The 11,540-nt window shown below is 42.7% G+C and overlaps 1 protein-coding gene across 2 annotated transcripts in view; it reads left to right on the top strand.

Annotated features, from left to right (window-relative positions):
- The first annotated feature begins 1,290 nt into the window (after positions 1 to 1,290).
- PRKCD (protein kinase C delta) overlaps positions 1,291 to 11,540 on the top strand; it is an 89,255-nt gene continuing 79,005 nt past the window's right edge. Inside the window, exon 1 of one of the 2 annotated variants that reach the window (XM_088456916.1) lies at positions 1,291 to 1,503. The gene's annotated coding sequence lies outside the window, so the exon portion shown is untranslated. The remainder of the gene's footprint in view (positions 1,504 to 11,540) is intronic. The other variant, XM_088456917.1, reaches the window with a different exon arrangement.

The following is an 11,540-nucleotide window of genomic DNA, read 5'->3' as shown; positions in this document are numbered from 1 at the left end:
TTTCTTAGATGCTACTCTGCATAGGCAAACGCAGGGGGGGGTTTCTGTCTGCCTGGAAACCCCCCTCCCCAGCCCACACCATGACCGCAATAGAAATAGTAATATAATGGAATTTTACTAGCGCTGCATGTTCTTCTCAGTATCATAAATGAAATAAATAGCACCACCTATGGATCTTTTAACATGTATCAGCCAGTAATAAATACACCTGTGCACCAATTAGGGGATTTGGAAAACATGCACTGTTAGGGATGTGCTGCTATAGAGCCCAATATGTACATATATGTCCAGGGCAGTGCTAGGTTCTTCTGCTGCTCCCCCAAACTCCCGGACTTGCTCCCATGCTCTGGAATGGTGCCCACATCTAAAATAAAAACATTCAGCTCCGGCAGGATGTCCCTACTGCCGCATTTAATGGCTTACTGTGATCGCTGGTCCTGTATATGCTGGAATTATGACACACAATACACTTTGTATGACACATGTCAAAGCTGGATAAGTGGTAATTATGCCCTCTTCATGGACTGGCCACACTCACTCTAAAATCAAGCATTTGGAAACCCCCCTCTAGACATCCTGCAGGTGATGCTCTGCATCACCCGAACTTGTGTACGCTTGGTCCCAGAGCATGTCCAGTGTGAAAACACGCAAGATACGTTAAAAAATCCAACTTCAGAGTCTACAGACGAATGCAGTGCAAAACATTTTCAGGGCTTTGGAACTTGTGAAATTTGGTAAAATGTTGCAGTCATTTGAAATTTTGGGTCATTTCTGGTCCAGTCAATGAAGGGTGAAGAGGCTACAATAATAGGTCATGCATGCTGATGTACTACTGTATTAAGTGAACAAGATATTGCTCTCCAAGACTTATCAGTTTCCAGAGAAGCTAAAGTCCCTCTATTATATAATGTCCTTGCTATAACCCCATAATAGGTGTAAAATACTACATGCACTTCTTACTAACTCCATAGCTTCAGGTTACAGTATATAGAGATTGTGACTAGAGACAAGAGTGGCAGGAGCAGGAACACAGCGTCTTATTACAAGTGGAAAATCTAGTTCCCTAGATGAATGGAGCCAGCTTATTACTTGCTCAGTGTAGTATAATGGAGGAAGAGTCCTGAGGCGTCTGCTAGGAGGGAGCATATAAGGAAATAGAACACGGGTAAAACCTATCAGTGTCACCCTGCAGCTAAGGTCACTAGGTCACTAAGGTTTACTATTGACAGCTAAGGGAACAGGCGAAAAGATCGGTGACAGGGAGGGAGTGAGGAAGGCGGGGGGTGTGAGTGACCGGGAAGAGAGGAGACGGGCCCGGGGGAGGGGCCCGGCAGGAGGAGGACTCGGAGGAGGAGGGTGTTGCCGTGCGGACGGGGAGGGTGAGCCCGGACAGATCATCGCTTACACTCACATAGAAGAGCGGAATAAGGAAGCAGAGCTAAACCGGGATACTACGCCAAGGACCGTACCCCGCCGCTCGGGAGCCCCCGCCCAGCCCCACAGGTAAGCAGGGATGAAGTTGTGGAAAGTTGGGAGGAGTGGAGTGTGAGGTGGTTGCGCTGTGAGTGGAGGCGAGTAATACAGCAGCCTGGGAGACAAGCTGCGGGAGGCTGAAAACAATAATGCCCCATTTATACAGTGAGACAGAGAAGGGTGGCAGTGCTGGGTGAGGCAGAGAAGGGTGGCAGTGCTGGGTGAGACAGAAAAGGGTGGCAGTAGAGAAAGAGGGTAGCTGCTATGTACAAGCATTGTAATAAAGAGAAAGGGTAGGTGCCAAGTATAAGAAGGAAAGAGAGAGTAAGGGGTCTGTTTACTAAGCCTTGGACGTAGATAGTATCAGCCAACCAGCTCCTGTCATTTTTCAAACACAACCTGTGACATGGCAGTTAGGAGCTGATTGTCTGGTACTTTATATCCATTCACTTTATCTCCATCCAAGGCTTAATAAATAGACCCCTAAGTCGGTGGTAGAAGGAGAGAGTAGGTAGGTAGTAGAGGGAGAAGGTAGTAGAAGAAGGACAAGAGAAGTAACAAGTGGAAGAATCTCTGAGAGTGGAAGGAGAGCCGTCAGAATGTAAATGGTTGGTGCTGAGTAGAAGAGAGATGGGGACAAGTAGAGAGATAGGTATTATGTGGCAAGCAGAAGAAGGGCACAGAGAGGATGGGTGGTAAGTAGAAGGACATGGTCATACAGATGGTGGGTAGTAAGTGGAAGAATTATAGGGACCATAGGATGCGAGTAGAAGGAGGACAGAGACAGGATAGGTGGCTAGGGGATGGTGAGTGTCCATGTAGCTTAGGAGAGGGTAAGTTGTGAATGGCAGGAGGGCACAGAGAAGGTGTGTAGTGAGCAGAAGGAGGGCATGCAGTGTGTGGAGTTGGGTGCAAGAAGTCTAGGGGATGGTGGTGGATGTCCATTGTTGGAAGAAGTGGTGAGTAAAAGGAGGGCAGACAGAGGGTGGGTGGCAAGTTGAAGAATGGCATTTAGACAGTGGGTGGAAAATATAAGAAAGGCACAGAGATTGTTTTGGAGAGTGGAAAAAGGGAATGGATAAGGTGGGTGGTCAGTGGATAGAGGCTAGGGGTTGGTGGGTGTGGGTGGTAGGTGACTTGTGGAAGAATGACAAGCAGAGGCTCGGTGTCATGTGGAAAGAGGGCAGGCAGAGTTTGGGTGGCATGTGTAAATAGAGTAGGCAGAGGGTAGGTGGCGAGTGGAAGGAGGGTGCCTACAGAGGGTGGGTGGTGAATGGTAGGAGGGGGCATACAGAGGGTGGGTTGTGAGTGGAAAGGGGCAGTCAGAGGGTGGGTGGTGAGTGAAATGGGGCAGTCAGAGGGTGGGTGGTGAGTGGAAGGGGGACAGTCAGAGGGTGGGTGGTGAGTGGAAGGGGGACAGTCAGAGGGTGGGTGGTGAGCGGAAGGGGGACAGTCAGAGGGTGGGTGGCAAGTTAAAGGGGGACAGTCAGAGGGTGGGTGGCGAGTGGAAGGGGGCAGTTAGAAGGTGGATGGAGAGTTGAAGGAGGGCAGCCATATGACAGATGACGAGCAGTAGTATACTGTGCAGTGTATCATAAAGACACAGAGCTAGCAGTCTAAAGAACAATACCTGTGACATTTAAATAGCTTGTATATTCAATCCAAGAAACTTACCTTCCTGTATCTGGCTTCTTTCTGCAGAAACTATATATACAGACACATTTTCTTTTACACAATAAATCATGTACAGTAAACCAAGCCTGAAGCAAGTGTATGCTAGGTAGGGGTTCAGATTTTATATCACTACATTGTGAGAATGTTTCCAAATCGCATGTATAAAAGTCAGTTTGGGCCATAGTCTACTGAGATGCAACAGAAATTCATGGTATGTGTATTCAAATACAACTGAACCCTTTAAAAGTCTAAGGGGTATATTTACTAAAGTGCGGGTTTTTAGAAGTGGTGCCCATAGCAACCAATCAGATTCTAGCTATTATCTTCTAGAAGGTGCTAGATAAATAGATAATAGACAATAAAGTCAAATCTGATTGGTTGCTGTGGGCAACAACGCCACTTCTAAAAACCTGCACTTTAGTAAATATACCCCAAATAGCTGCTACTGTATGTCAGTTTAGAGTTGTCTTTAAGAATTACAATTTGATAGATGATTGAGTGTGAAAACTTTGTAACCAATCTCAAGTTCCCACATTTACATTCAAAGTTCACATCCTCAAAGCAGAATCTAGAAACCTGCTACTATGTTAACTTTTAAGCTTTCAAGGAAGGGCTAGTTTCTGTTTACTTTTTGTGCTTGCAGCATTTTACAGTATAATAATCATATAATAATCATTAAATGCATAGAGAAAATTCATAAACATGAATGAAAAAAAACATGGACTGTGATTCAAGAAGTTTAAACACAACATTGAAATAATAGAATGGCGGGAACAAGCACATGAGATAGTTCATTCTATTTTTAATGTGCTTTTTCAGGCATTTGTTAATGGCTGAAATGTACATCAACAGCGAATAGTTTTGTTGAGCCTTTAATCTTTATATCTGCTGCATTATCCCCTTGCTCAAGCCAATACCACTTTAGGTGTCAGAGGTATGAATAAAACTAGTGTACTTGAAACATTGTTGCTGTTATTTTTCCATGTCCTTCTATGTTGCGATCACAGGGTCATCCTAAAGTTAGTACAGTGCAGTTATATGAAATGTACAACATGTATTGACCTGTGTTGTGTGCTTCTGACTAGTTTGTATAAAGGCTTCACTGTTCTTTGTTGTGTACCCTATTTTGTGCGTTTTTCATTCAAAACAATGTTTTCATTGTTTTAAACAACTCCTGGATTATGCGTACTTGTTTTGGATAACCAGCAAAGGTAAATTAGTTACGCCATTATGACGAGCGTAGAGCTGGAGTTTGTGGACATTTATTTATGGTTCTTTTTAAGCTATGTTTGACTGTTAAATCCTGCAACAGTAATATATGTTTTTATGAATGGTCTTATTAGTAGAGATGAGCGGTTTGGTTTTGCCCCTTGCACCTATAGTAGTGACGCCCATGGACAATGGTGACTACCGGAATGCAGAATCTGATGACTGCCAAAGTGCATTACATCTGATCAGGATTTTAGTTCTGCACTCCTTATGTCTTGTGCTTTGGGCAATAAATATGCTAAGCGGAAATATCGCTTTCTGCTTTCATTTAGTGTCGTCTCATTTTTTTGTCATCCGTCCCCATATAGTAAAGATGAATCTACTCTGCACTCGCCCAACAGAATCTCCAACTTTTGAACTTAAGTTGTTCTACCTAAAGAAACAGGCAGGGGATGATGATGAGAACTGTAATAGGCATATTAGTTACATGGAGTTCGCAATAAACAATAACCTTATTTGGTTGTTTATATATATTTTTTTTAATGTCAAAAGAGTATTCTTAGCACAGATTGGACAGAGAAAAATTAATTATGTTAACAGCTATAAATCTGTACTCTCATTTTGTCTGCAGGGAAGGATTAGAGTATATTACTGCAAATTACATGTGGTTCAACAACCGTATCCTCCAGAATTATTCTCTCCATGCAACTGCTTCAGCTTGCTGTATGGCATTTCTATATTCTAACTATACTGGCTGCAATTCCTGCCAACTGATGCTCATATAACTGTACTTGGTTGGATTTGTTTTGATTATACATTAAACATGCACGTGCAATGCTGTGTTGCTCAGCTAGCACTTAGATCAACAATCACAGTTTCGCAAAGCATTACTGACTTCCAACATGTCTGCTGTATATGCATTCTTCTTATCTGTGTAATACTTCTGCAGTTGGTCACATTGAGTAAGTGAAGACAGGTGTTGCAGCCACATCTCTGGCCTTGCCACATCTAGTAACTGCTCGTTTCCACATTCATAGTGGTAGAAAAGGGTTGCAGACTTGCACTACATACACCTAGCAAACCCTGGTGGTATGTGGTGCCTCTGATTGCAACACTTCAGAAACCCTGGTCTGTACTATGTAGCATATTACTTCCTGGTACCTACAGTTTGTGCTTGTAAGCATGATGGATAATTATCGATTTACAGTACTGGATAATCTAGTTCCTAAAGATTTAGTAACTTGAAGACTGTGATGCCACTCCATTGTTTTCTGAAATATTGCATGTTCAGCTAGATCTAAGCCTAATATTCATTTACTACCATGTATAGTAATAAAGGGTGAATTGTTGTGAGTGAGCTTTCAATGTCAAAATAGATTATTTTGCTGGTGAAAGGAATGAGAAGTTGCTTTTAGCATGCCACCACACTTTGGGAAAGTTTGTCCCTTGTTCCAGATTACTGACTTTGATCAATAATTAACTGTCCTGTTTGCAGAGTTGCATATTAAAGCGGTTTTTACTTACATTATCTGTGTTTTTAGACAAAAATAAGCAATCACAGAGGTGTGTCAGGTGTAAGGTAATTTTCTTTGTGTATACAGCATACTGCCGACCATTTTGAGGGGGATCATAATCACTAAATATTGCAATTGTAGAATCGGTGCACTTTATATTACCCATTTATCAATTCCAATTTTCGCAGTAAATCTTGAGTTTAAAGGTGCCTATCTTTTAGGCGACCTGAACGTCTAGCGTTCAGACCTTCATGTCACCGAGGTGCGGTGCCCGCACTGAACGGCCTTCACTGAATGTCATTCAGTGAAGGAGCTCGACCTCCTATCTTTGAACATGCTGATCCTGACGAGTGTCATCAGGTTGACTGGCATGTTCAGTAAACAGTTGGGGATGGCAAGGACCCAGCGTGCACGCGCATCGCTGGTTCTTGCCGGCTATCCATTACCCGACTTTGTGAACAATGCGACCAAAACCTCCTGGTTTTGGTCAGATTGTTTACAAAGTCGGGTAATGGATAGGCCCCTTAAGTCTATATCCAAAAAATAGGTGCTTTCTCAAAGATGTACATAAGTTATATATTCACATACATTAGGAAAATCCCTCTTGATCTATTTGGAAATTGTCATTAGTTGTGTTTTTAAAGAATAAAAACCATTAGGGCAGTCTCAGATGGACACTGGCTCATTTTCTGGCCCAGAACCTGCAGCATTGCCACAACAATGTAATTCCACACATCCGATTCGCTTCCCACATTTACTTTCATAGACAACTGAAATGATAGTTTCCTGGTCAAAAGAATTGTCATTCTTAAAAGAAAACAAAAAGAAACCATGTTATTCCTTACAACAATTTATTCTGGCAAAATTTAGACAAAATAATCCACGTCCCAATTCACACAAACCTCCACCACTCCTACTCCCATTCTGACCAATCAGATCCACTTTCAGACCAATAGGCCCTGCCCCTTTGAAATCCGACAAATGGGGAATGTGCGGATGAAATAGAGACCTCTTGAAGGTGTACCGTAGTTCATGTCAAATTATGTAGCCATATGTGGAAAAGATGAGGATATAGAAGGTTTAAAATGTAATTTCCATAATTCTGACAATGTGTAACAATGTAATAATATTACACTACAGACGTGTCCTCCTACATCTAGCCTCAATATGCCATGTAGTGCAATATGCCTGGCGTGAGTGAGCTGCCGGGTCCCGTGCTACACTGCTGGCAATGGACGTCTATAATGTAATGCGACCAGGACGCACCAGGGACTGTGCTGATTAATTTGATATGCGACACTTGTGTATCTGTGTGCGACTGAGTTTGTACAGGGATCTTGGCGTGCAAAAAAGCTGCGGCTGTTGCATCGTAGCACTTCATATGCTGATTCAGAGACTCAGTCACATAAAGATAAACTAGTGACACATATTAAATAAGCAGATACCTGGAGCCTCCTAGTCACAAAAAAGAAGCGATAATGACACTAGGCGTTAGTAGAGTCTCACAGGACCAGGTGCGCTGAGAGGGGCTGTTTGGCGAGACTGCAGCAAAGATGAGTGAGGACACCACATCTGTATATCATCCAGTGTCTTCAGGGGAAGCAGCCATCTATCACTTCTCTACAAACTAGTGAAATCACTTTCACTGATACTTAGGGCTCCGTGGTATCAATATTTATTAGTGATAGGTGGGCTTAATATTAATGCCTACTTCCACTGTGTGTAAGCAATGGGTGTGCCACATATTGCATTTTGCTGTCCTTACTAAATGGCAGCATTATCCTTCTGTTGGATTCAAGTGCTTTGCCAAATGCTGAATTGTTAAATAGTGCATGTCGGCTTCTAAAATCCGTAGCTACTGTAAAACTTGTAGTTACTGTAAAATCTATAGCTACTGTGAGTTGCAATCAATGAGCCTGTCTAAAGCTGACTAAAATGCATCATTAGACTATTATTAAGTTATTTATATAGTGCACATATTACGGAGCGCTTTACAGAGAATATTTGGCCATTCACGTCAGTCCCGGTATACAGTCGGGAAACCGGCTGCCTTAATACCGACAGCCGGCTTCCCGACTGTCATATCCCAGCGAGGGTGAAATGCCAGGCGTCTAGATGTAGACGCTTGACATTTTCCCGACGCCGGGAGACAGGCGCCCGGCATCCCTTTGCGCGGACAGCCGCGGGGGGGGAGGGTTAGGTTTAGGGCACCCGGGGGGGGACTTAGGGTTAGGCACCCCCACCGGGAGGGTTAGGGTTAAGCTAGGGGGAGGGAGGGTTAGGCACCCCCCGGGGGGACAGGTTTAGGCAGCGGGGAAGGGGGGGGTTACGGTTAGGCACTTAGTGGGGGGTAATGTTTAAGCACTTGGGTGGAAGGTTAGGGTTAGGCACCCCTAAGGAGGGTTAGGGTTAGGGGTTTAAGTTAGGTTAGTTTATCTTACCTTAGCGACTATCAGGATTTCCAGCGCTGTCGGGCTTCTGCTGCCGGGAACTCTGATCTTGTCGGCCAGGCGCTGCCGGGATTCGAACCGCCGGCCATGCAGCCAGTGGTATTTCATACCGATTCCTCAGTCCCTGCCCCAGTGGTGCTTACTGTCTATATGCTCACACGGGTTATTTTTTTCTTGTAAGCTCATTTTTTATTCATCAAGCAAATGGGTCCCTTTTATATTTTGGATTGTGGAAGGAAGCTGGAAGAAACACACGAGTGCAGGGAGAACATACAGACTCCACACTGTTAGGGTTTTGGTGGGAAGCTAACCCAAGACCTCAGAGCTGTGAGGTATGAATGGTAACCGCTGCACCAACCTAGGTCATATAATTAAACGTTGTTTTCTACATTGTTCACCTATATGTATGTACAGTATGTCAGTTCATAGATTGTCATGCAGTAGAATATGACTATATTGCTGCCAGCCTTTAATGTGTCATTATCGTTAATCACTAATTTTTACTCACCTGCTCCTTCCCCTTCCCGTAGCACCAGGGTCTTTTCCATTTGTCATTTAAAACTGGCAACACTTGCAATGTTAAAATGGCTGCGGACAATGCACTTATGAAGACCAATCAGAAAGTGCAATGTCTGCTTGTGATTGTCTTACCACTAAAGCAGGTCGTACATCTACGGCCCCGATTTCCTGCTCATCCGATTTGGCAATCGGCGGCCATTGATGATCGTCGATCTGGCTGCAGAACAGGGAAAAATAGCATGTTAAATTCCCAGACTCGCCAATCCCGATAAATTTTTGGTCAGGATCGGTGAATCAAGGTTTTTATTGAATTTCCCCAAGTCCCTAACCCCACCATCAGCAGAAATGGGAATTGTCTGCATGGGCCTCTAACACACACACACACCATTCACAGCATTACAAAGTCTCAGTTTTCGTAGTGATCTGTGATAAGAACTGGAATAAAGGCTATGTGATGTAGCCCCTGTGGTTCTGGGCAGGGCTGGGAGCAGGTGACTATAATGTAGCATCTAAGTAGTAATGCGGTTTTATGATCGATAATATGCCTGTTTACCTGAAGATCACATTCACATGTATATTTGATTAGAAGCAATCATTTTAACTGCTACATTTTTATTTATGTCCAATCATGGCCGACTTGCATTATTTTAGTATATTTTGGATAGATTAAAACATACATGGTAATGAGGAGTCTACGAAAACTTGTGTAAAAAAAAAAGAAAAGTGTAATAATTTGAGAATTCCACCTTTGCAATTATGTCAAATTTCCTCAAACCTGCTGTATGTGTGGGATTTCCCCAGCAATACCATCATGTTTTATTCTTCTGCCTGGGGAAAAAGATGATCTGCCATATCCCAGTTGTTTATGTGAGTAGTCCATAACGTGCGGCCGGCGGTAAATCATACCAATCTCGTCAATAACTGATTGGAGTTGTCCAATTTTAGTGATCCATGTGTTGGGTATAAACTGAACTCTGGCTGTTAGGTGATCTTGCAGAACATCTTCAATTTGTGGAAAATGCACCCCCCAAAAACTGGTTGCCCACCAACGCCCATTCACTAACATTTACAGAAACCACACCCTTTCCAGTTAGGCCATATCTGTTTGGGACTAAAATGTGACTGTCCCTCTACCACCAAAAACAATAATTCTGTCATTTATAACTTTCATGCTTGTCTGATTCTGAGGGGGCCTATTCATCAAAGCAAATTGGTCCCTTAAACATTCAGTAGCTTATGCATGTTTTCCTCATTTTAAGGCAGCAACGCATTCAATAAAGTTGTATTGCAGGAGCTATCATGGATATGTTCTGCATGCACTGACCGATGTACCACATATTGCTATACTAGAGCTGAGCAGTTTGGTTTTGACTTGGTTCTTTTTGCTAAATTAGCACAAGATCAGATTAGTTTGGATTTATCTTATTGGCTATCCAAAACACGTGAGAGCCGAATAGCCAATATGACACTGTTTTTGAGATCTGAGTAAAACCGAACCGCTCATCTCTACCCTCTACACTAGTATGGGTATGACTACTCGTTGCTTTACTACAGAAAATAATACCATATTCCGATGGTGCCAACCTGATGAGCCCCGCTCCTTCCTAAGAGGAAGGAGATCCATATTGCCTCCTTTGCCCTGATCCGCCTCCTGCTTCTCTGCCAGTGACGGAGGAATAATTGCCCTATAGATTGTAAGCTTGTGAGCAGGGCCCTCTTACCCTTATGTATGTATGTATGTATGTATGTATGTATGTCTTTTACAACCCAGTATAATGTTGATTCAAATAGTAAAGCGCAACAGAATTTGCTGCGCTATATAAGAAACTGTTAATAAATAATAATAATTGAGTATGCGCAGTAACACTGCCAAGGGTATTGGTGACAAAGGGGTTAAGTGCTGCGGGTTGGATCCATGATTTGCATGGAAAAATCACAAATAAGGAATAGGCCCCATAATGGCTGATCCGGCAGTAATATCTTTTTACTACATCCATGAAATTAGAAAGCGTTTGTGTATAGAATAATGTCTCATAGTGTTCCTTCTTTTCACGTTGCTGTATCTAGATCAAAGTGTAACTAACATCACAGTATTTGAATGCACTTGTCTATTCTGCATATAATAACAGAGCTGCTGATGCCATCACGGTATTCCTCTGTAATGCTGCTGTGTGTGCATAGTAATGTACTACTGAATCTGAAAATGTCTAGTCACATTGACTGAAGCAATGTCAATGAAACAATTTCTTAATTAAAATGTTTCCACTTTGCCTCTGTGGAACATGTAAATTTATCATTTTCTATACATACTTATTAATATTGACAATTTCAACTAATTGTCTCAATCATGGGATATTTTCTAAGCAAAACTTTTTTTTTTTTTATATACACAGTATAGGACTAATGTTGTAATTACTCACTATAATTCCCCTTATGGCATCCCTACAAGCAGTACAAGATCAGATTTTGTCTTGATGGTTTACGAGAGGATTCTAATTGTCTGTTTAAATAGGAACAAAGTATATGATTTAGAATAGATGTACAGCGTGCGAGTGAATTCTTTCCAGCACTCCAGATAAAAGGATGGGGCTTCGGAATAATTGGTCTGGGAGCTGTTTATGTTTCCCCCCACTGGCCTACATCAGAGGGCCAGTATCGGGGTGGAATACAATGCTTTTATATCTGCAGGATAAGAGGGATA

The sequence above is a fragment of the Taudactylus pleione genome, unplaced genomic scaffold (genome assembly GCF_031769625.1).
Source record: "Taudactylus pleione unplaced genomic scaffold, aTauple2 ptg000726l, whole genome shotgun sequence".
Classification (NCBI taxonomy): domain Eukaryota; kingdom Metazoa; phylum Chordata; class Amphibia; order Anura; family Myobatrachidae; genus Taudactylus; species Taudactylus pleione.
This window is presented reverse-complemented; position numbering and strand designations above follow the sequence as displayed.